The following is a 20959-nucleotide window of genomic DNA, read 5'->3' on the forward strand; positions in this document are numbered from 1 at the left end:
TTCCTTACTTCCTGCTTCTGTCACGGGGGGGGGACAGAACAGAGGAACCAGAAAGCAGACACAGGGGTGTGGAAAATGGCAGGTTTACTGGCAGATGAAGGGGCAGACAGAGCGTAATCAAAAACTGGGGTTCAGTCTACACAGGCAAAAGTACAAAGGCTGCTTCAAAAGAAGAGTCCAAAAAGCAGGCAGGGGTCAAAAACAGGAATAAGAAACAAACAAAAATGAATAAAACAAGACGGAATGCCGCAAGGGCTCGGGAACAAGGAGGTTAGAACTGGGGGATGGAAGAAAAGGGCCTGGGACTCAGAAACGGACAAGATGAACTAGCAAGGTGCAACTGAAAATGACAGGTATAAATACATATGGGAATGAGAAAAACTAGGTGGGGCATAGGAGCAAGGGTGGTCTAACAAATAAACATCAGGTGAGACGTGAAAGGGTAATGATACAATAACGAAGGGAAACGAAAACGCGGACTGGATTCACACATGTAATACAAATGGCTCCAGACTAGGGAGTAGACAATTGCACAGAATCAGGAGACGTAGTGATGAGGAGAGGCAGGTGCAAATACTTTGCTGAAACTTAGCAAGTAATTAGTAATAGAATAGGGAGGCGGAGTTACAGAACAGAATTGAAATTGGAGATGCGTTAGTTACATGTGAATGTTAGTTTGTTAGTTTGACAAACATATTAGTAAATGGTAAATGGTTGGCATTTATATCGCGCCTTTATCCAAAGCGCTGTACAATTGATGCTTCTCATTCACCCATTCATACACACACTCACACACCAACGGCGATTGGCTGCCATGCAAGGCGCCGACCAGCTCATCAGGAGCATTTGGGGGTTAGGTGTCTTGCTCAGGGACACTTCGACACAGCCCGGGTGGGGGATCGAACCGGCAACCCTCCGACTGCCAGACGACTGCTCTTACTGCCTGAGCCATGTTGCCCTTAGTGTGTTAGTATAATTAGTACTGTACAAATTATATGTTAGTTGGGATTAGTATATTAGTGCTATCTACAAACATGAAATGGAGAGAAAGCAGGAAGTAAGGAATGCAAGATTGGAAGGAAGGTTGAACCCCGGAACTACCATAAACACCTGAATAGTGGAGCACGCAGACAGGGGAGTGACTTGGGCCCGTAAACATTCAGACTCAGACATCACAGGGGGAGACGAGGCAAAGACTAATGAATGTAAACAGAACACCAGACATGAATATGAAAAATAAACTAACAGACAGAACTCAGGAACATAACAAAGCCATCCATTTTCTTATCCTTCTCTTTAACAAGGTTCTTCAGTTGTTTGACTTCAGCCCAGAGGCTTTGCAAAAACATAGCCTCGTCAGAGTTGCGACTATCGACGGTGGAATTCAACAGAGACTGAGCAGTCAAAGCAGAGTGGCCAACAGGGTGATTGTGCAGCACACCTTTCTCCTCTTTGTCTTCAAGTAGTTCTTGCAAAGCTCTGAATTAGCTTTAATTTGTTTTACATTTTTATAAATCCTAAAACTTTATATTTGTTTTCGTCATTTTGTCGTCTGCTGGAGTACAAACCTCTCCCAGAAAGTGGACTTTTGGACCCCACTGTATATTTGCTTGATTTGATCTGGTTCCCCATTCCAGATAAACTTAAATGTTTTCTGTTCATAAAATTTAAAAGTTTAAAATTATATAAACTGAGGTTACTAGAGAGTTTATTAGTGCTGTTTTCACATTACAGTCATTTAGCAGACATTCTTATCCAGAGCGACTTAGAATAAAATACAAATCAAACCAAGGGACAAGCGTGTTGAGGACCCTAGAGCGATCACATAGATACAACTTGAACCCTTGAAGAGTACATCAACTTACAAAATTAGCATACCACGGTTGACAGCTAGAATACCCTGAAATCTGCAATAACTATACATAAGTACTGTAGCTATGGCTTACACATGGCTAATTTACACATGGCTAATTATAGTAGTGAGGTAGGGAGGGAAAGGTGCAGCCTAAAGAGGTGAGTTTTCAGTCAGCACTTGAAAGTGGTCAAAGACACTGCTGTTCTGACATCCACAGGAAGGTCAATCTGTTGCTCGCTCCTGTCGGAACATTGCAAGTATTACAGACAGTTCTGGATTACAATGCTCACATTTGCCATCTGGTGGTAGTTGTGCAAACAACATGTAGTTACTGTGGCGGGAAAGAATTTACCACTGGCCCAGCAGATCTCCACTGTAGATACTGAGAGCTTTCTTATGCCTGCACCAAGGAAGTGATTGAATATACCCGTCTAATTAAAAACAATTGAGAAGCCAACTGTCCAGTTACTTTTGGTCGTCTAAAATTGGGGGACTATCAATAAAATGTAAATACCCTCAAATTAAACATGAGTCTGCACATCATATTCATTGTTTCATTTCAAATCCAATGTGCTGGAGTACAAAAGAACAAAAAGAAGAAATTGTACCACTGTGCAAATACTTACGGACCTCATTGTAATTAATATTGGCATTCCTCCATACTTGGAAAGACAGCCTACTAACCTATAAACACGCCCTCTCCACAGCACGTTCCTCATATTACTCTACCTTAATAGACGGAAATAGAAACAATCCTAGGCACCTGTTTAACACTGTTGCCAAACTGACTAAGAATCATGTTGATCTCTGTATTTCAATATAATTTAGTAGCAATGAGGTTTTTAATTTCTTTGATAAAATTATAAAAATCAAGGACAAGATTCTAAGTTCTTCTACCACCCCTCATATAAGGTCTGCCCTTCCATCCACTCACACATGGATGCAGAATCTTCAGAAGGATGGATGGCCTATTTAAACTCTTTTGCTCCAGTAGATCTCATTGCGTTTAATACCATAGTTAATTCTTCAAAATCCGATTGAAGGAGCTACTGCCAGTGATTGGAACACCACTGTTACATATTGTCAATGCTTCTTTAGCATCTGGATACATACCACAGACTCTTAAACTTGCAGTCATCAAACCCATTCTTAAAACTTAGGCCTTTAGTTAGACAAGTCATTAACATCTGTCTAAACTTCCCATTCCTTTCTAAAATACTAGAAAATGCAATTTCAAAGCAACGTTGTTCATTTTTGCACCCAAGTCATAAATTGAAAGTACCTACTCCACGCTTCAGACAGTGGTTATAGCTGTGCTTGTAGATTTAAGTGCAGCATTTGACACAGTTGATCATCTTATCCTTCAGGATAGACTTGTAGGCCTCTGTGGACAGGCTTTCTCTTGGTTTATATCATATCTATCAGACTGATCCGTTTAGTCTGTCTTATAGTTGAGGGGCAGGAGTGGGTGGCTGGCATAAGCTATAGAGTCTCTGGTGGACTTAACGGTCAGTGCTGTCACTGGATCAATATTCATAGTGCTGTGCTTAGGCTTATTGTGCCAGGGTTTTCCTTATCACTTGCAGGCACCTCTCTCTCCTGGTCTGCTTGACCAACTACCATCCGAACCCCGTAACAATGTTTATTTCCTCTTCTTCCTCCTCTGGACACCTGCCCGGAGCTCTAGCACAAGTATCCTGAGCACCACATCCTGGCACAGAGAGCCCCCCCCCCCCGCTGTTGATTCAGCTGCAGCACCATTCCTGTGCACTTGCCTGACAGTGCCACCAATTGGTGTGCCCGACATCTCTCTACATGACCGGAGTCATCTTTGCTTGGACTTCAATATTTACGTACTATAATTCTGTTGATATGTAATACCATTTTTTACAACAAACCGGTGCCAACCAGCAGCAGATGGGTTCCCCCTCTGAGTCAGGCTCTTCTTCCGGTTAGATAGGGAGTATATCCTTGCCACTGTTGCCATAGGCGTACTCTTGGGGGCTGGTTCTGTGTATAGCTGCTTTGAGGTGTGTGTCTGCATGCATGTTTGGTTCCCCATTCAGATAAATGGCCATCAGCTGTTGGCCCTATGTCCAATTGGTGATGGCACCATAATGGAACGATTGATCAGGACTTGACTGTCAGCTTAGTATGACCACAGATGTGAAAGGTAACACATTCCCATGCCCACATTAACCAGGACATGTTAAAGAGCTGTGTTTAAAATATTGAGACAGGAATATACAGTACTGTGCAGAAGTCTTAGGCACCCTAGACTTTATTATATATATGTTTATTTTTTTTAGTATAAAAGAAAACATTTCCAAATATTCATTTTCCAAAAGATTCAATTTTACAGAGACATTTTTGTATTTAATTTTAAAAAGTAACATATTAACTACTTTTTACATAAAAACTTGATAAAGGCTGTCTGAGATCAGAAGCAAGGAGCCAACCAAAGTCTGCAGAAGAACTGTGGCAAGTTCTCCAACATGCTTGGAAAAACCTCCCTGCTGATTGTCTTATAGAACTGCAGGGCAGCGTTGGCTATCTCAGAGAAGTGATGCAGTTTTAACGCCGAAGGGTGGTCACAAAAAATATTGATTTGATTCAGTTTTTAACTATTCTGCCAAATTAAAATGTGTTGTAAAATGTATAGTACGTTTATTTAGGACCTTTCATTTAATTATTTTTGAAAGAATCTTTCAAAAATTTGTACAGAATGTTATACAGGTGCCTAAGACTTGCACAGTACTGTATAATAAAATTAATCAGCCAATTGAATATTCTAATTGTTCATCATATAAAAATAATCTGGGTTCAACAATAAAATGGGTGTTGTTTCAACCGGGCCAAGTTGTTTGCTATGGCTTGTAAGTAGGTTCAGACTCCAGACACTTCCCAGTGGCTTTGTGCAAAGGCAGGAAAACATTTAGCTGTCACCCTGGTGATTCTAGACAGCGATGTATCTCCTATATATAAACTGGGCCAAACTCCTGTGGCTGAAGTCCTTCGTTTGTTTTATTTTTCTGCCTCCAGTTTAATGTGAAACGGAACTCCTGGTTCATGAATTGGCATTAAGTAATGTAGTTGTTAAACCCATCCACGCTGTTGAGATGTCGAACCCAAATTAGTGTTGCATTCATATTTATAAGATAATAAAAACTGCTACGTAATAAAACCACAAGACGCCATTGTTAAACAGACTCTCTGCTTGCGAGAACAGCACTTGAGATTTGTATCTATTTCTTATTTGCAAAGCAGGTTAATAAAATGGCAGGTTCCCCCATACCATATTAACAGCTTACAACGCGGACTGAGTCAGAGAATGAGACAATAAACGGCATATTCTAACAATCCTTGATGCCATTTCTCGACGTCAAAAAATCATGTTCCAGTATAAGAACAAAAATATACAATTCAGAAGTTGCATGAATAAACAAAATGGGCCTCATTTTTCAAACATCAGCCAAACAAAATTCCCCCTAAGTTCTCTGTAAACGCATTTGCACAAATAACATGGGATTTATCAAAGTTTTCCTACGTCAGTTTTTTTTAGGAGCCGAACAAACTTGTCAGCTGTTCGTATTCTGCATGGAAATGAAAGCACACAGTTGTAAAGCATGATTTATTATTCCATTAACTTGGATTTTGAGTGGCAAAATTATTTTAATGAGCCAATTGAATATTATAATTATTCATATCATATAAAAACACAACAGGATTCAACATTAAAATGGGTGAATTTTCATTCCGGTAATCCTGATTAATGTGGAGTGTTTATGTGGAGTGTAATATAAATTCCATAAAACACGTAAAAAGTTTGCTATAAATGGGGCGTAGCCGGCTTAGAACATTGTTTATATGCCTGGCCTCTCTTAACATTACATGTAAATGTATTTCTGTAGCCTATTAGAAGATTTGCCCCTGATTCCGCATCTTCCGTGCTGCTTTCCTCTCTCTCCTCAGTCCTTGACTCTCTCTGTCCTCTTGTCTCCCGGCCTGCTCAATCCTCCCCTCCCAGCCCATGGGTTTCTGACCTTCTACGTTCCTCCAGGCCAAGCCTACGTGCAGCTGAGAGGAAGTGGAGGAAATCAAAAGACCCGTCGGACCTGTCTTCCTACCAGTCTCTCCTGGCGGAATTCTCCTCCGCTATCACCACTGCCAAAAGAAATGACTACCAAACAAAAATCCAGAACTCCGCTTCTAACCTTCGTCAACTGTTCTCCATTTTCTCCTCTCTCCTCAGCACACCTCCCCCACCATCTGAGTCCTCGCTCACTGTTGATGACTTTGCGGTATTTTTTGACGAGAAGATTGCAGATATCCGCAGCACCTTCGCGACCACCACCACTTCTATGCCTGCCTCCATTTCTGTGTCTGCCCCCTGTTTCTCCTCTTTCTGTCCCCTTACAGATGCTGATGTGTCTCACCTCCTGCTCTCCCACCACCCTACTACTTGTGCCCTGGACCCCATCCCCTCAAACCTCTTTCAGGCAATCATGCCTGACATCCTCCCATTTGTCACCTCCCTTGTTAACTCCTCTCTGTCCTCTGGCTGCTTTCCCTCATCATTCAAGAGGGCCTACATCACCCCGCTCCTAAAGAAACCCACTCTTGACCCCTCCTGCATTCAAAACTACCGTCTGGTATCTCTCCTTCCTTTTCTATCCAAATCCATTGAACGAGCCGCCTCCAACCAACTCTCTTCCTTCCTCTCTCAGAATAACCTGCTGGACCCCCACCAGTCCGGCTTCCGACCTGGCCACTCAACGGAGACTGCACTCCTCTCTGTCAACGAGTCCCTTCAGGCTGCACGAGCAACCTCTCTCTCCTCTGTCCTGATCCTTCTTAACCTCTCTGCGGCGTTCGACACGGTCAACCACTCCATCCTCTTAGCCTCCCTGGCATCTACAGGGATCTGTGGCACAGCCTTAGAGTGGATCCAATCTTATCTCTCTGGCCGGTCCTCCCAGGTGTCCTGGGCTGGAGGAGTGTCAACCCCTCGCCCCCGTTGTTACAGGAGTCCCCCAGGGCTCAGTCCTCGGACCCCTCCTCTTCTCCATCTACACGAGATCCCTTGGCCCCGTTATCTCTGCTCATGGCATCTCCTATCATTGTTATGCCGATGACACCCAACTCTTTCCAAAATTCCATAAGGCCAAAAAACAACACAGAACTTCCAAAAAGGGTGAACTAAAAAACTCGATTTATGATAAAATTATAAATTGATTGGTATTTATCAACACACACACAGATACGAAAAAAGCTCTCATATATATGAAGAAAACACGTGAAGGTACATTTTCTTTACATTGTTTTTTAATAGAAAAATACGTTTTTGTAATCGTTCATGTGTCTGGACAAAAAGTTTTTGAGATATTGACACTTTTATAGGACTAGTAAAAAATTGGTGGAAATTGCCTCTGGGGGGCGGCAAATGGAAAGGGTTAATATGTATTACATTATGTTAATACATTAAATAAGCATAAAATTAACTTTTGTTCACAACTAATGTACAGTATTTATAACATGATATGTATACATTAGTTAACCATAGGATGAACTTATAATTAGTTAACCATTAACAAAATCAGATTTAGGCGGCACGGATAGTGCAGTGGTTAGCACTGCCGCCTCACAGCAAGGAGGTCCTGGGTTTGAATCCCCGTCAGCCGGGGCCTCTCTGTGTGGAGTTTGCGTGGGTTTCCTCCGGGTACCTCCAACAGTCCAAAGACATGCAGGTTAGGCTGATTGGAGTCTAAATTGCCCATAGGTATGAGTGAATGGTGTGTGTGCCCTGTGATGGACTGGCGACCTGTCCAGGGTGTATTCCTGCCTTTCGCCCAATGTATGCTGGGATAGGCTCCTGCGACCCTGTTCAGGATAAGCGGGTTAAGATAATGGATGGATGGATGGATGGATTAACAATGTAGTTGTTAACATGAATTAATGATGAACAAATACAAATACGCTGTACAGGTTGACTTCTCAGTAGTAGTTAGTGACAAATTAGTTACAATTCATGGAACCTTATTGTAAAATTTACCTAATTCCTTATAAGGTATTTTAGGGGCATGAATTTATGCTAATCATGAGGTCAGTAAACGCGCTTTTCAATTTGGATTGTTTTGTATTCATCGACATAAATGTTTACGATTGCACATGGATTGCAAAAAAAATTATAAATGAGGCCCAATGTCCACTTTAACGCATAAAAAAATGTGGTAAAGAGGTTCAGTTGTTGTTCAGACCAAACTTCAGAATGGGAAAGAAATGTGATCAAAGTGACCGTGGAATGATTCTTGGTACCAGATTTGCGTTACTGTCACCTTCCTGTTAGCTTTGACCAGTCTGGCCATTCTCCTCTGACCAATAACAAGTGTTTCTGCCCACAGAACTGCTGCTCACTGGATGTTTTCTGTTTTTAGAACCATTCTCTGCAAACTCTAGAGACTGTTGAGCATGAAGGTCCAAGGAGATCAGCACTTTCTGAGACACTCAAACCACCCTGTTTGTAAGAAAAAATCTGAAACCTTTGCAACCCTAATATCACAAGGCACTTGACCTGACCAGCCCAAGCATGTTACTGGCTAGACAATCAGTGCAAGGCATCATTCATTGAAATGTCCATTGCTGGAGAGGGGAGGAAGATAACAAAAATAGGGTGCTCCCTGCTTTCCCACTAACAGCCCTCAGAATTATTCCTAGCTCTTGTCGCAGCACTTTCTAAGGTCTGTCAGGGTACAATGCAATATCCGAGTCCATTAGCTGTAAAATTATATTACGTCCCTTTGCAGCTGTAGTGTGAAGGGATTTTCCGGTTTCCCGCTTGTTCGCCATCTCCAAGGAATGAGCATTAAATGACTCACTGCTTACTTGAGGGGATTAAAACAAAAAATAGCTCTTGCAAGTCAGCTGAACAGAAAGGGAAAAAAAACAGGACAGACAGACTTGTGTGGGTAGATAGGCAGCCTCATAGCCAGGATTTAATCAAAAGTTGAACCCACTAATTACTAATCAACAGGTAATCGATGATTACAAACCACTTGCAAAAAGCGTATTTCCCATGTGGCCGTGGTCTTATGCCTGTGGTCTTATGCCTGTCAAGGGTGAAGGGGGAGCCTCTATTAGTGTTATTAGAGCTTGAGATTTAATTCTAGCCAGTGTTTCATTATAGCAATTGATTTAAGGAAAGATTAATGCAGAGATCACGCAACCCCTCATGTTCAAGTCACCCAGACTTGATAGACTCTGCAGGTATCGTTTCATCTGGTCTGAACCACTGTCAGTTTTTAGGAGAAGCTTCCCGTGTACCTGGTCTTCAGGCCGGGGTTTGACAAATGTGGGAGGATTGCTAATGAGCAAGAAAACCAGGGGATGAACAGTAGTCGATACCCCCCGAACACATTTTCACTCTCAGTGAAACTTCTCAAAGGAAATAACACAGCATTAGGATGGTAAAACAAAATGGTATGTTAAACACCTTGGTAGCTGAAACACGCAACCACACATACATACTGTGCATATACTGTGTAGTCCATGAGTATTTTGGATCTGTAAGTATTTTGGTAAGCCTATTGCTTGGCCTATATCGCTGACTGTTTTAATGGCTTATTTTACTGTTGACCACTTACCAAAAATAGACAATAATTTGACAAAGGCAATCAAAACCCTAGAATCAAGAATATATACTTAAAGCATTCTCATGCCTACACAAAGGAAGCAACTGAATAGACCTGACTAATCAGAAACAACTGGGAAGCCAAGTGTCCAATTACTTCTGGTCCTCTAAAATGGGGACTGTATAAAAAGGGATGTAATTCCCACACAGATCTGATATGGATGTAAATACAATGACACCTGATATAAATACAATGACACAAGATATGGATGTAAATACAATCAAATTAAAGCTGACAGTCTGCACTGGAACCATATTCATTGTTTCATTTCAAATCCAATGTGCTGGAGTACAGAGCCAAAAGAACAGAAGTGGTACAATGGTACGGTCTGCACTGTGCATGCAGTATATATATCCAAAACATTATGACCACACACAGATGAAACAAATAATGTTGATTATCTCATAAGCAGTTAATGTATAAGGTCTGGGACATATGCATTAGACACTAAGCGAACAGTTGATTCTCCTAGTTGACGTGTTGAATACGGGAGAAATGGGCAGGTATAAAGACCTGAGCCACTTTGACAAGGGCCAAATTGTTATGGCCAGATGACTGGGTGGGAGCATCTCCGAAACAGCCAGGCTTTTGGGGTGCTTCCAGTCAGCAGTGCTGAGTACCAAACCACAAACTGGCAACCGGGTGTTGGGCGTCCAAGGCTCATCGATGCACAAAGTGCAACAAAGGCTATCCCGTCTGGTCAAAGCCAATGAAAGTGCCCATACTAACCCCTGTCTATTGTCAAATGCACCTACAATTGGCACGCGTCCAATGAGTCCCGTTCTCTGTTATATCATGAGGACGGCCGGGTACATGTTCGCCGTTTGTCTGGGGAAGAGATGGAACCAGGATGCACTGTGGGAAGAATACAAGCCGGTGGAGGTAGTGTGATACTCTGGGGAATGTTGTGCCTGGGTCCAGGCATTCATGCATATTTCAATTTGACACGTGCCACCTACTCAAACATCATTGCAGACCAGGTACACCCTTCATGGCAACGGTTCCTGATGGCAGTGGCCTCCTTCAGCAGGATAATGTGCACTGCCATACTGCACAGATTGTTTGGGAATGGCTTGAGGAACATGACAAAGAGTCTTAAAAGGTCTTGTAGAGTCCATGCCTTGGCGGGTCAGATCTGTTTTGGCGGCATGCAGAGGACCAACATCTTAATGTTTTGGCTCATAATGTATGCTGTATATCAAGGCAGAACTGAATTTCCATGTCTAACAGTCTATGCCTCACATTTGGTACAGCCTTGCTGCATCTTAGATTTTGATTCTTCTCATAATCACTCACTCATTTTTTCTCTTCTATCTACCATCACAGCACTGCTGTTTCTCTATTACATTTAAGTCTTCTTTTAGTCTTTTAATCTCTCTCTCATATAAAGACACACAAGCACACTTTTTTTAATCTTGTGGGAAGATGAGCTGCCTTGGTGTGATGTTGAATGAATGTATTCCATTGCAGTGTGCTTGAGTGAAGTCCATGCTCTAGTTAATAATCCTGTATGTTTAGGCCTCAGGTGTGCCTATGGCTGGAGGCCACAGTGCTCACGACTGACTAAGGGATTACTTACCTCATGTTAAGTCTGCAAGATATCAAGGAGAAAACTCATTTAAACACAATTTACTTTAAGATCCTGAAATTTAATGTCCAAATGGGGATTTTCCAGTTGGAGTGAAAGCTGAAAAAGGGGATGGAGAAGTAACTCCCCCCCCCCCATTTGATTATATTCGTCATTTTGGAGAGTTTCTCTTATACATTTGTAATGGAAATTTATGGAAAGCACTTTATTTTGAGATACCAAGAAATGGAGCAGTTCATTTGAATTATTCTGACCAAATGAACACTGTAAATAGTGTTGGGAGGGGGAAGTCTTGGCAGTTGAATGAATTGATTGGAGGCACCCACTGAAAAATGAATAAGAATCAAGGCAACCATGTTCCCAACCTGAGATTTATTTTGCATTTTTATTTGCTTTTCTTTCCTTAGTTTACTGGCAAAGCAGATGAATTCTGTAGTTTTAATGGAAACTATTTTATATGAAAATTAAATGAATTAATAAAATTAATTGAAAGGTTTTAAAAAATGACACATTTAGATTAAAAATGTTGGTCAAGAAAAAGAAAAGAAAAAACATGAAGACAATCCCTATGTCACTGGTGCGTAATATATGAAGACTCAAATATTAAAAATAATTATGTTAATTCCACTCACAGAAAGAACTGGTGTGTTTCATATTAAATCTTTGCTACCATATACCATATAACCTGGCCTTAAGCATGCAATGTTTGCTATGTAAGGACGTACAGTGAATTATTGGCACCTTTGACTGGCAATACAGAAATAATACTACAATATGATTACTGAGATAAACTGAAAATGCTCAACTTGTAAATATTATACTTTAATGTTTCAATGGAACCAACCAAAATCAAACATTCATTTTAAGGATGTGAAGGATCTTTGTAGGATCTGCATATAGGAATGGTCCAAAATCCCTCCAGATGTGTCCCTTAACCTTGTCAAGCACTACAGGGAAATACGTCATGCTGTTAACCTCACAGGTGCATGCACCAAGGACTAAACCAGGGATGCCAATAATTATGGAACTTTGAATTATGGAAAAAAAAAATCTCTTTTTGATTTAATTAATGTTTGATTTTAGTTTTCACGTTCAGCATTTTGAGTTTCAGTATTGTTTCTTTTTTAAAGTATTTTTGTGCATTGTCAGACAGTGGTGCCAATAATTCTGGAGCCCACTGAATATGATGGCCTCTGGAACATTCATTTGCATGTAGATGTAAAGAAATCAGGTGGATTGTCTGTAAAGTCTGTAAGTGCTTAAGAAGTAAGACATGTGATTTCTGTACTGTAGTACCACCAGTATTTGCACACTTCAAAGATCTGGACAGCTTTTATAGTATATTGATTTATGGGCCTTGATTACGTGAGTCAATTTGTTAATGAGAGGAGATGTAAACTTGTGAACAGTTGGTAAATCAGACCATAAGTAAGACGATGAAGTTTAAGTCGACAGTGCATCATTGAAAAGTACATTTCTTTTCACCAGGGATTTATTTCCTGCAAACTGCAGAACTTCTCCCTTCCACCCGTCACCTTAGGCACCAGTGTGCTTCAGTTAATTGCAGACAATTTGTAATGCCATTATTTCCTGAGGCCATCCTCACTGTTTCCTCAGCACTCACACTACTTTTCTGGAGAACTAACTCAAAAGGAAAGATTGACTCCAAGAGGCTTGATTTATGGAAGTGACGTATTTCCCATTCATCATGCTAAACCCAGATGTACTCTGTATCATGGCTTATGACATCCTATCAGTATTAGATGTCCACTGATTCCCAGGATCCAAGCCTCTACATGCAAATTGTGTACAGTGAGCAAGAACCCAAAAGCAAAAAATAACAGTCAATTTTGTGGAGGGCCAAATTATGGCCAGGGTCATTTCGAACGGCTATTCATCAAGGTTTGACCTCTAACCTGCTCCTCTGCACCGACTCTTGTCGATGGCGCACAACAAGAAATGCTCGCTCATTTCCCTAGGGCACTCCCCCCCACCAGTCATTCCGTTTCCATTTGATTGGGCCTACCTGAAGAGCTGCTTTGGTATGCTCAGTAATTGTAAGCACTTCTGCACCTGTTTACTGCAGGTGGCAGGGATGCCAATGACAGCTTGCATTGCAAACACAATTTCTGAGGCACCCCACACTGTGGCCTTTGCTGAGAAGCTGTCACATGTGCGAAGAGGGCAGAAAGAGGCAGTCATCTGGAACGCAGCACTGCATAGGTGCTCAGTGGGAAACTTTGCTACAAAATGCTGTAATCAACCCATAAAATGCCTGGACTTGAATATATTACTGAGCATTGGCCTGTATTACTTCCGAATGTTTTCTTTCTGTCAGTGTTTGGTTTCTTGGCAAGCTTTGTCTTTCTGTACGCACATGTGCTGTTTGAGAGTCACCCTGGTTATATTTCACGAATGATGCAGTACACCCCCTGGATCCATGGGTAGGGCAGATCCCTCTAAAATCATGTCAGTAAATTTTATATGAATTACTTATTTTTACATTGCTCAGGCTATTTACATGGGCAATGCATAGTTTGATGACTGAGAGAATGGTCAGGCTATTTGGCCACCATTAAATGTAAATGGGCATATTTAGATCATCATATAAACACTGGCACAAATCAGAGGAGTAAAGATCTTTCCTAAAATTTAGGTTGGATTATTCGGATTATTCATGTTATATAAATAAAATATCTGAAGGGTTCCTTTTTTCTTCTGTCTATTGTGTCCAATATGATGCTTCAAAAATGAATGTTTGGGAACTACTAACTTTTAACCAATTGAAAGCCATTGCACTGAACCACAGTGCAGTCTAAGTATTTGGACAGTGATACATTTGTTGTTGTTTTTTTCTCCGTACCAGCAATCAAATTGTTGAATAAAACAATTATACTGTTAAAGTGCAGACTTTCTGCTTCAATTTGAGGGTTTTCACCATGTAGGAATTACACATCTTTTTATACATAGTCATACATAATTTTAGGGGACCAAAAGTAATTTGACAAATTAACACAATCTGAAATAATGTCATCATATTCAAACAATATTTTGTTGCAAATCATTTGCAATCAATGACTGCCTACAGATACCCATAGACATCATGGGTATCTTCCTTGGTGATGATCTTCCAGGCCTGTACTGCAGCCCTCTTCTGCTTCTGCTTGTTTTGGGGGATATTTATCTTCAGTCTGGTCTTCAAAAAGTGAGATGCTTGCTGAATTTGATTGAGGTTATGTGATTGACTTGGCCAGTTCAAAATATTCTACATTTTGGCCTGAAACAACTCCTTGTTTATGTTATGTTATGTTATGTTATGTTATGTTATGTTATGTTATGTTATGTTATGTTATGTTATGTTATGTTATGTTATGTTATGTTATGTTATGTTATGTTATGTTATATGTTTTGGATCTTTGTCTTCCTGCATGATGAAGCATTGTCCAATCAGTTTTGATGCATTTGCTTGGAGTGAGCCCATTCCAATGGCAGCCAAACAGGCCCAAGCCATAACACCCCCTCCACCAGGTTTCATGGATGCTTTGGAATAACATAATTGAGTTCACCAGTTGTTTTTTTTATTGTTAATAAATGAACCAAACTGTTGACTTGGGCATGCCCAGGGTTTATGCCAGCTTAATTTGCATTGACACTGCTGTCTTCATGTTGTCACATCCCAACAACAATCTCCAAAGGCAATTGCACATTCTAGAATCAAGACTATATATCAGCAGCTCTCTTCTGCATTAACTAACAAAAAAATAAATACACCTGCATAACGAAACACACGTGAAGTCAATTCAACAAATACTTGCAGTACCTACGAGCCGGGAAGTGACATAGGGCTTAACTCGGGACATGTAGAACACAGGATGGATGTGGCGTAGGGGAGGTGGGAGGCTGAGATGAATGGCAGAGGTGGTGAGGACTCGGGTGATGGTGAAGGGGCTGACAAACCTGGGAGTGAGCTTGTGGCAGACAGAATGGCGGGGAATGTCTCTGGAGGAAAGCCACACTTTTTTGGCATGCCTTTAGAGAACAGTGACCAGGGAGACCAATGCGACACGTGACCAGGGACGATGAGGGACGGATAGTGACTGGAGTGGCCCCTGAGGACTCTGACTGCTGGCCTTCCCCCCTGCACATTCCAGACAGGTGGTGAACTTAGTTGCATGTTGTTTGGCCATTGACCTTCACCAGAACCAAGGGCACAGGAGGGCTAGCGTGTGGCTGACGCCGGGGTGAAACACGAGCAGGAAAGAGTGCGCCCACTCCAGGACCTGAGACAACTTTGGGCATGAACAGACGGTCAACAGGAGTGTCATCAGGGGCAGAACAGCTTCTCAGGGCTTCTTCCAGTGTGCAGACAATATTGCCAACCAAGGCACAAGGAGGCAGGATCTGGCCTGACATTCTTGGAACGGGCCAGTAGGTGAGAGTGAAATTAAAGCGGTTGAAAAAGAGGGACCAGCCGGCTTGGCGAGGCTTCCAGCAGGTGGCGCCACTCTTCAAAGGCCAACTTGAGTTCACGGTCGCCAATGCAGTAATTTCTCTCATTGGGAGTGGGCCGTTAATAAGATGCACCCCTGTGCCTTCTTCTCTCATTAGGAGCTCTTTGGGAGAGTACCGCTCCGACACCTTGAGGGTGAACTGCTTCTCTGGATCGGGCATGGTCAGGACAGGAGCAGAGGAGAAGCATTTCTTGAGCTCTTGGAGAGCCTTTTCTGCTTCAGGAGACCAGTGGAAGGTGGTCTTACTGGATGTGAGGACTATGAGCAGTGACATAGCTGTAGTTCCTTATGAATCGCTGGTGAAAGTTGGCAAAGCCCAGGAACCACTGCAGCTCCTTGCGGCAGCCTTGGTCTTTTATGAGTCCATTTCTAGTTGGAAAATCACTTAATTTAACCAGCAGGTGACTACAACAGTAGCTAGCCACGTTAACATTATCGTAGCAGTGGCTGTTTTGTGCCCGTTCAATAGTATAGCTGTTGCTATTTCCTGGCTAGTTACCTGGCCACCATTATCTTGGCGCCGCCATGTTTACAATTCGGATACATTCCCTCAAGTGTGACCCATAAGTGACCAACTATTTTAACCAACAAACGTTAAATGAGGCTAGCTCTCCCAGATATAGCAATAGGCAAAACCCATGTTTGATGGGCAGAGGGGGTGGTCTTGCCTCAATTTATGAGTCCTGCCTTGATGTCACAATGAAACCAGGTTTTAAATGTGGCACCTCTGAGGTGCTTGTTCTGAGCCTTGATCAACATAATATAGGATAGAAAATAATACTACACCACTGACTCTTATTACGGTCTATAGGCCTCTGGGGCCTTATAGTATCTTCTAGGTGAATTTTCAAAAGAGGACAGAGTGATCATTGTTGGTGATTATTGTTTTAATATCCATATGGATAACGAAGATGACCCTGTGGCGGCCTATAGTGTAGTGGCCAAGGTAAATGACTGGGACATGCAAGGTCGGAGGTTCTAATCCTGGTGTAGCCACAATAAGCCCTTAACCCTGCATTGCTCCAGGAAGATTGTCTTCTGCTTAGTCTAATCAACTGTACATCACTCTAGATAAGATTGTCTGCCAAAAGCCATTAATGTAATGAAATGTAATGTGCCTCAGTAATCTTCATCGCAATTTTCACGTACTGTACGTCTGTGCCACTCTCTGTGTGAAAGCCCTGTAATGTGTCCTCTGTGAGGTCTATGTCACATCCAAGACGTATGGCAATGTAATGTAGAACACAGCACGTCATAAGGAATTTTCTGTGGCCTGTATTGTAATGTACCACCTACCCAGTCAAACATCTGAAACACATTTCTAACATGTCAAACTTTCACTCAACGGTTGACCTAACCCTGTCAAACGCAAGATTAAAAGCAAATTGCCAGCATGTTCTGGGCTGAATGTATGGAGTAAGTAGCCAGGATTTTAACAAATATGTATGTATCTTATATTATTTGATGGCCTCCCACATTCCTTGTGTTTCTCATTCAAGTAGCTTCCACTATTAACTCTGTACAGATGCATTGCCAAAATAGCGAACATTAGACTACATAACTGAACACAGCTTACATTTCAAATAGTCAAAATGAAAAATACAAAATCTTTCTTGCATTTGGTCATACATTCATATCTGCAGCACATTCGTAACACCACCAAAACAGCACAACATGTCAGCAATTGAATTAAAACCTGGAATATTAATATTACCAAAATATTATTCAACACCAAAATTGCACAATCTTTTTATTGACACACCCCTTATTGCACCGTCCAAACCAGGTTTACTGTGGACCAGGAAAATACCAAACCTGCCACATGCAAAAACAAAAGTAGAATTATTTTCAGAACAGAACACTAGTATTTCAACTTGCACCTAGGTGCATTTTGCATTTTGTGCTTCTGTTGTCATAAAAATAGGGCCCCCATACCACAATGTTCTAGCACTCAGTGAAGTGGCAGGGAGACATTGAAGCAAAACATTTATTGTTGTCTATTATAGCCTAAGCAGAACTTTCTCAGATGATCTCAAAATTACCATTTCCATTGAGTGCTGCTCCAACACTTCTTCATAGGTGACTCAGTTTTTTACTCCTGAGATGGATGGTAAATGTGGGTCCAGTGTCTATGAATATGTAACCAAATAGTTTTCAGTAACCCAATAGTTGCTGCATGTAAGGTAACTCTTTAAACATGTGACAAATATTTATTTCCCAAAAGATTTAATTTTCAGAGACATTTTTGTATTTAATTAAAAAAGGTAACATATTACTGTAAATAATTGATTACTTTTTAAATAAAAACTTGATCAAAGCTGTCTGAGATCAGAAACAAGGAGCCAACCAAAGTCTGCAGAAGAACTGTGGCAAGTTCTCCAACAGGGTCAGAGCCAGAGTATTTTCAGGGGGGTGGAACAAGCGTGGCGTCCAAATCTTTGGGGTGGCCTTCCAAATGTTTGTTTTGTGCCCTCGCAAAGTGCACCATGCCGGGAGGTTTCTATGTCTCTGCCGGCACCAGAAGGGCTCTGGAAGTACATTTAGACTACTAAGTAGAAACAATTACTTTTCTTAAATTGTACATATTTTTTGTACACTGTATTAATGTCTTCTAGGCTACATGAACTCTTTCACCTTGTAAGGAAGGTGCATATGGCCTTTTAATTTTGCACTGTCAACATTAAAAGTCTAATGGACATGTCCCCTTGTTTATGATATTCTCATCAACAACATCTCACTCTAATTAAGTGGGTGTGATGTATTGTGCAAGAATAACACTATTTACAGCATTGTGAATTTTCACATATTACTAGATTTATAGCTATTGAGAGGAATTCTATAATCAGCTGTGAGAGCTATAACATTACATTTGACATTACATTATCCTCTATCTATCTCCTAGACACACATACAGAGACTTCAAAACAACAGTATTTTGCAATTTCCATGTCGGTTACTAAACAACCATACAAACTCATCCATGTCCAAGGCCTTGGCTTTCTTGGACTCCACACTTAGCACCCCTAGGTCACTCAGTCTTGCATTGTTCATGGTGGTGTGCAAGTGATTTTTTTAAAATCAGTTTCAGTGCAGAAAAGCTGTGTTCGCAAGCTGCTGTGCTTACAGGTAGGGCCATGGCAATCTTGCACAATCTGAATAATTCATAGAAGACCTCACTGAATGGCTCCTATAGTACTGTAAACTCAAGCAAACTGGTTAGATTCTTCATTCCAGCCACCTTCTTCCTCTCCACACTCCGCTTGGCTTGATGCAGCTCATGCTTAAGTTCCTCCAGGTTTGTGCTGTAACTGGTTCCCAACAAAAACAGAAAAGTCTCCTCCAAAAAGCAGTTGTTTTTGGGATTGAGTGCTTGAATCCTTTCATGATATCACAATTGGTTTTGGAAAAACGCCTCTTTAGCTCAGCATTCACAGTGTCTAATACGGGATTGAAAACAGTTGTACAAAAATGGTCCTTGTCTTCATCACTGCTTCGCTGTCCCTGGATCTGTCCCCGGATCTGTTGTCCCTGGAGGTGACAACAGATCCATGAAGAGCAGCGCTAGTCTTTGGCTGCCTTTTGGAAACCTCTCTGTGCTAATGTTGCACTGCTAAGCAATGTACAGCACTTCTGTCCACAGCTCCCCAAAAAATGCTTCATCTCTGTAGTGCACTAATGTGTTCTGTAGTGCCTGAATGAGGTCAACCACTCTGGCTAAGTCCAATGACAAGGATTGCAGCATATCAGACAGAAGCTTGGTGTCTCCCAGTATCCTCCTAAAAGTTACCAGAAGACCAATGAAATTTAGGTCTATCTGCCCATGCAGTCCACGTGCCTCTAGACTTCTGTCTCCACTCTTCCCCTCATCAATGTCATGAAGGACACGGAGAACAGCTGGAAGCCTGTCCATAAGGTTTCGACAGGCCTTTGGCACTGCTTTCACTATGTCCACAATTATCAAATTAAGGCAGTGCTCATTGCAGTGCACATAAAAAGCGTGCTTAGCCAGCGACTGTATCCTTGCAGACACACCATTGTGTCTGCCACTCATAACTGCGGCCCCGTCATAGCCTTGCCCAACCAGCTGCTCTCTGTATTCTAATCCGTGGAGGCTATTCACAATTGTTTCTGTTAGAGCAGCAGCATCAAGCTTATCAGCATGTTCAAAATGCATGAAACTTCCATGCACTGTTCCATTATAGTAGCATCTGAGCACTAACAAAATTTGTTCTTGTTTTTTTAAGTCTTTTGTCTCATCAGCTAGGATACTGAATGCCCCGCTTTGTTTTACCTCTTCAACAATGTCCTTCCTAACCATCTCAGCCAGCACATCTTATTTTGAATGGTGGGACTTGTATATTTGTCATTGCTCTGCTCCATTTTCCATTTTACTAAAGGGTCATGCTTGGCAAGTTTCCTTTGTTGTCCGAGTCCTCTGACTCTCGGTGGTCACACTGTGCAATGTTTTGGGTGGCTGTACACAGTAGGACATCAGCAACTATCTTGATATACTTTCTGTTTTCTTCCACCTTTTTTTTGGTATTCTTAATCCATTGCCTGGAGTAAAGATGTATTGTTCTCGACACCCCTCTTACAGTATACTCTGCCCATACCACCATGGCATTTACATGGTGCTCTGCCTTGGCATGCTCCTGGAATCCTCCATCTTTAAACATGGCCTTTTTCCAGAGTGACCAGTACCCCAGGAGAACGTTGTCTCAGGAGCAGAGGGGAGCGAATATGTAAGGCGGCCTGTACCGTAGTGGTTAAGGTAAATGACAGTGCCATGCAAGGTCGGTGGTTCTAATCCTGGTGTAGCCACAATAAGATCCGCACAGCCGTTGGGCCCTTGAGCAAGGCCCTTAAGCCTGCATTGCTCCAGGGGAGGATTGTCTCCTGCTTAGTCTAATCAACCCTTTTATTCAACACATGATGGTCCCTGGCTGCATTCAGGCTGACCGACACCCTGACATTTGTTGCTTTCAGTGCTCTGAGCCTGATCTGCACTGTCCCTGTTCTCCACCTGAGGTTCCTTCTTAATGAAGAAGTGTTAAATATCCCCTTTCCTTTTCATTTTTAGTTCAGTCTACCCTGAGAACATGTACAAAGAAATGAAAGACCTTAAACAATAGGACAAAGTAAAGAGCCAAGTAATGTTGCAAAACAGTGCGTGGAAATGGAGACTTGTGCCTTTATGCTGCTAACTAGCTAGCTAGCAAACTAACTAATTAGCTGTGAACAACATGTCCATGCTAGTATAACCAGACGGACAGCTAAGCTAACCACATGAAAACATTAGCTAGTCTAAAAGTGTTGT

This window comes from Conger conger, chromosome 3 (genome assembly GCF_963514075.1).
Source record: "Conger conger chromosome 3, fConCon1.1, whole genome shotgun sequence".
Classification (NCBI taxonomy): Eukaryota; Metazoa; Chordata; class Actinopteri; order Anguilliformes; family Congridae; genus Conger; species Conger conger.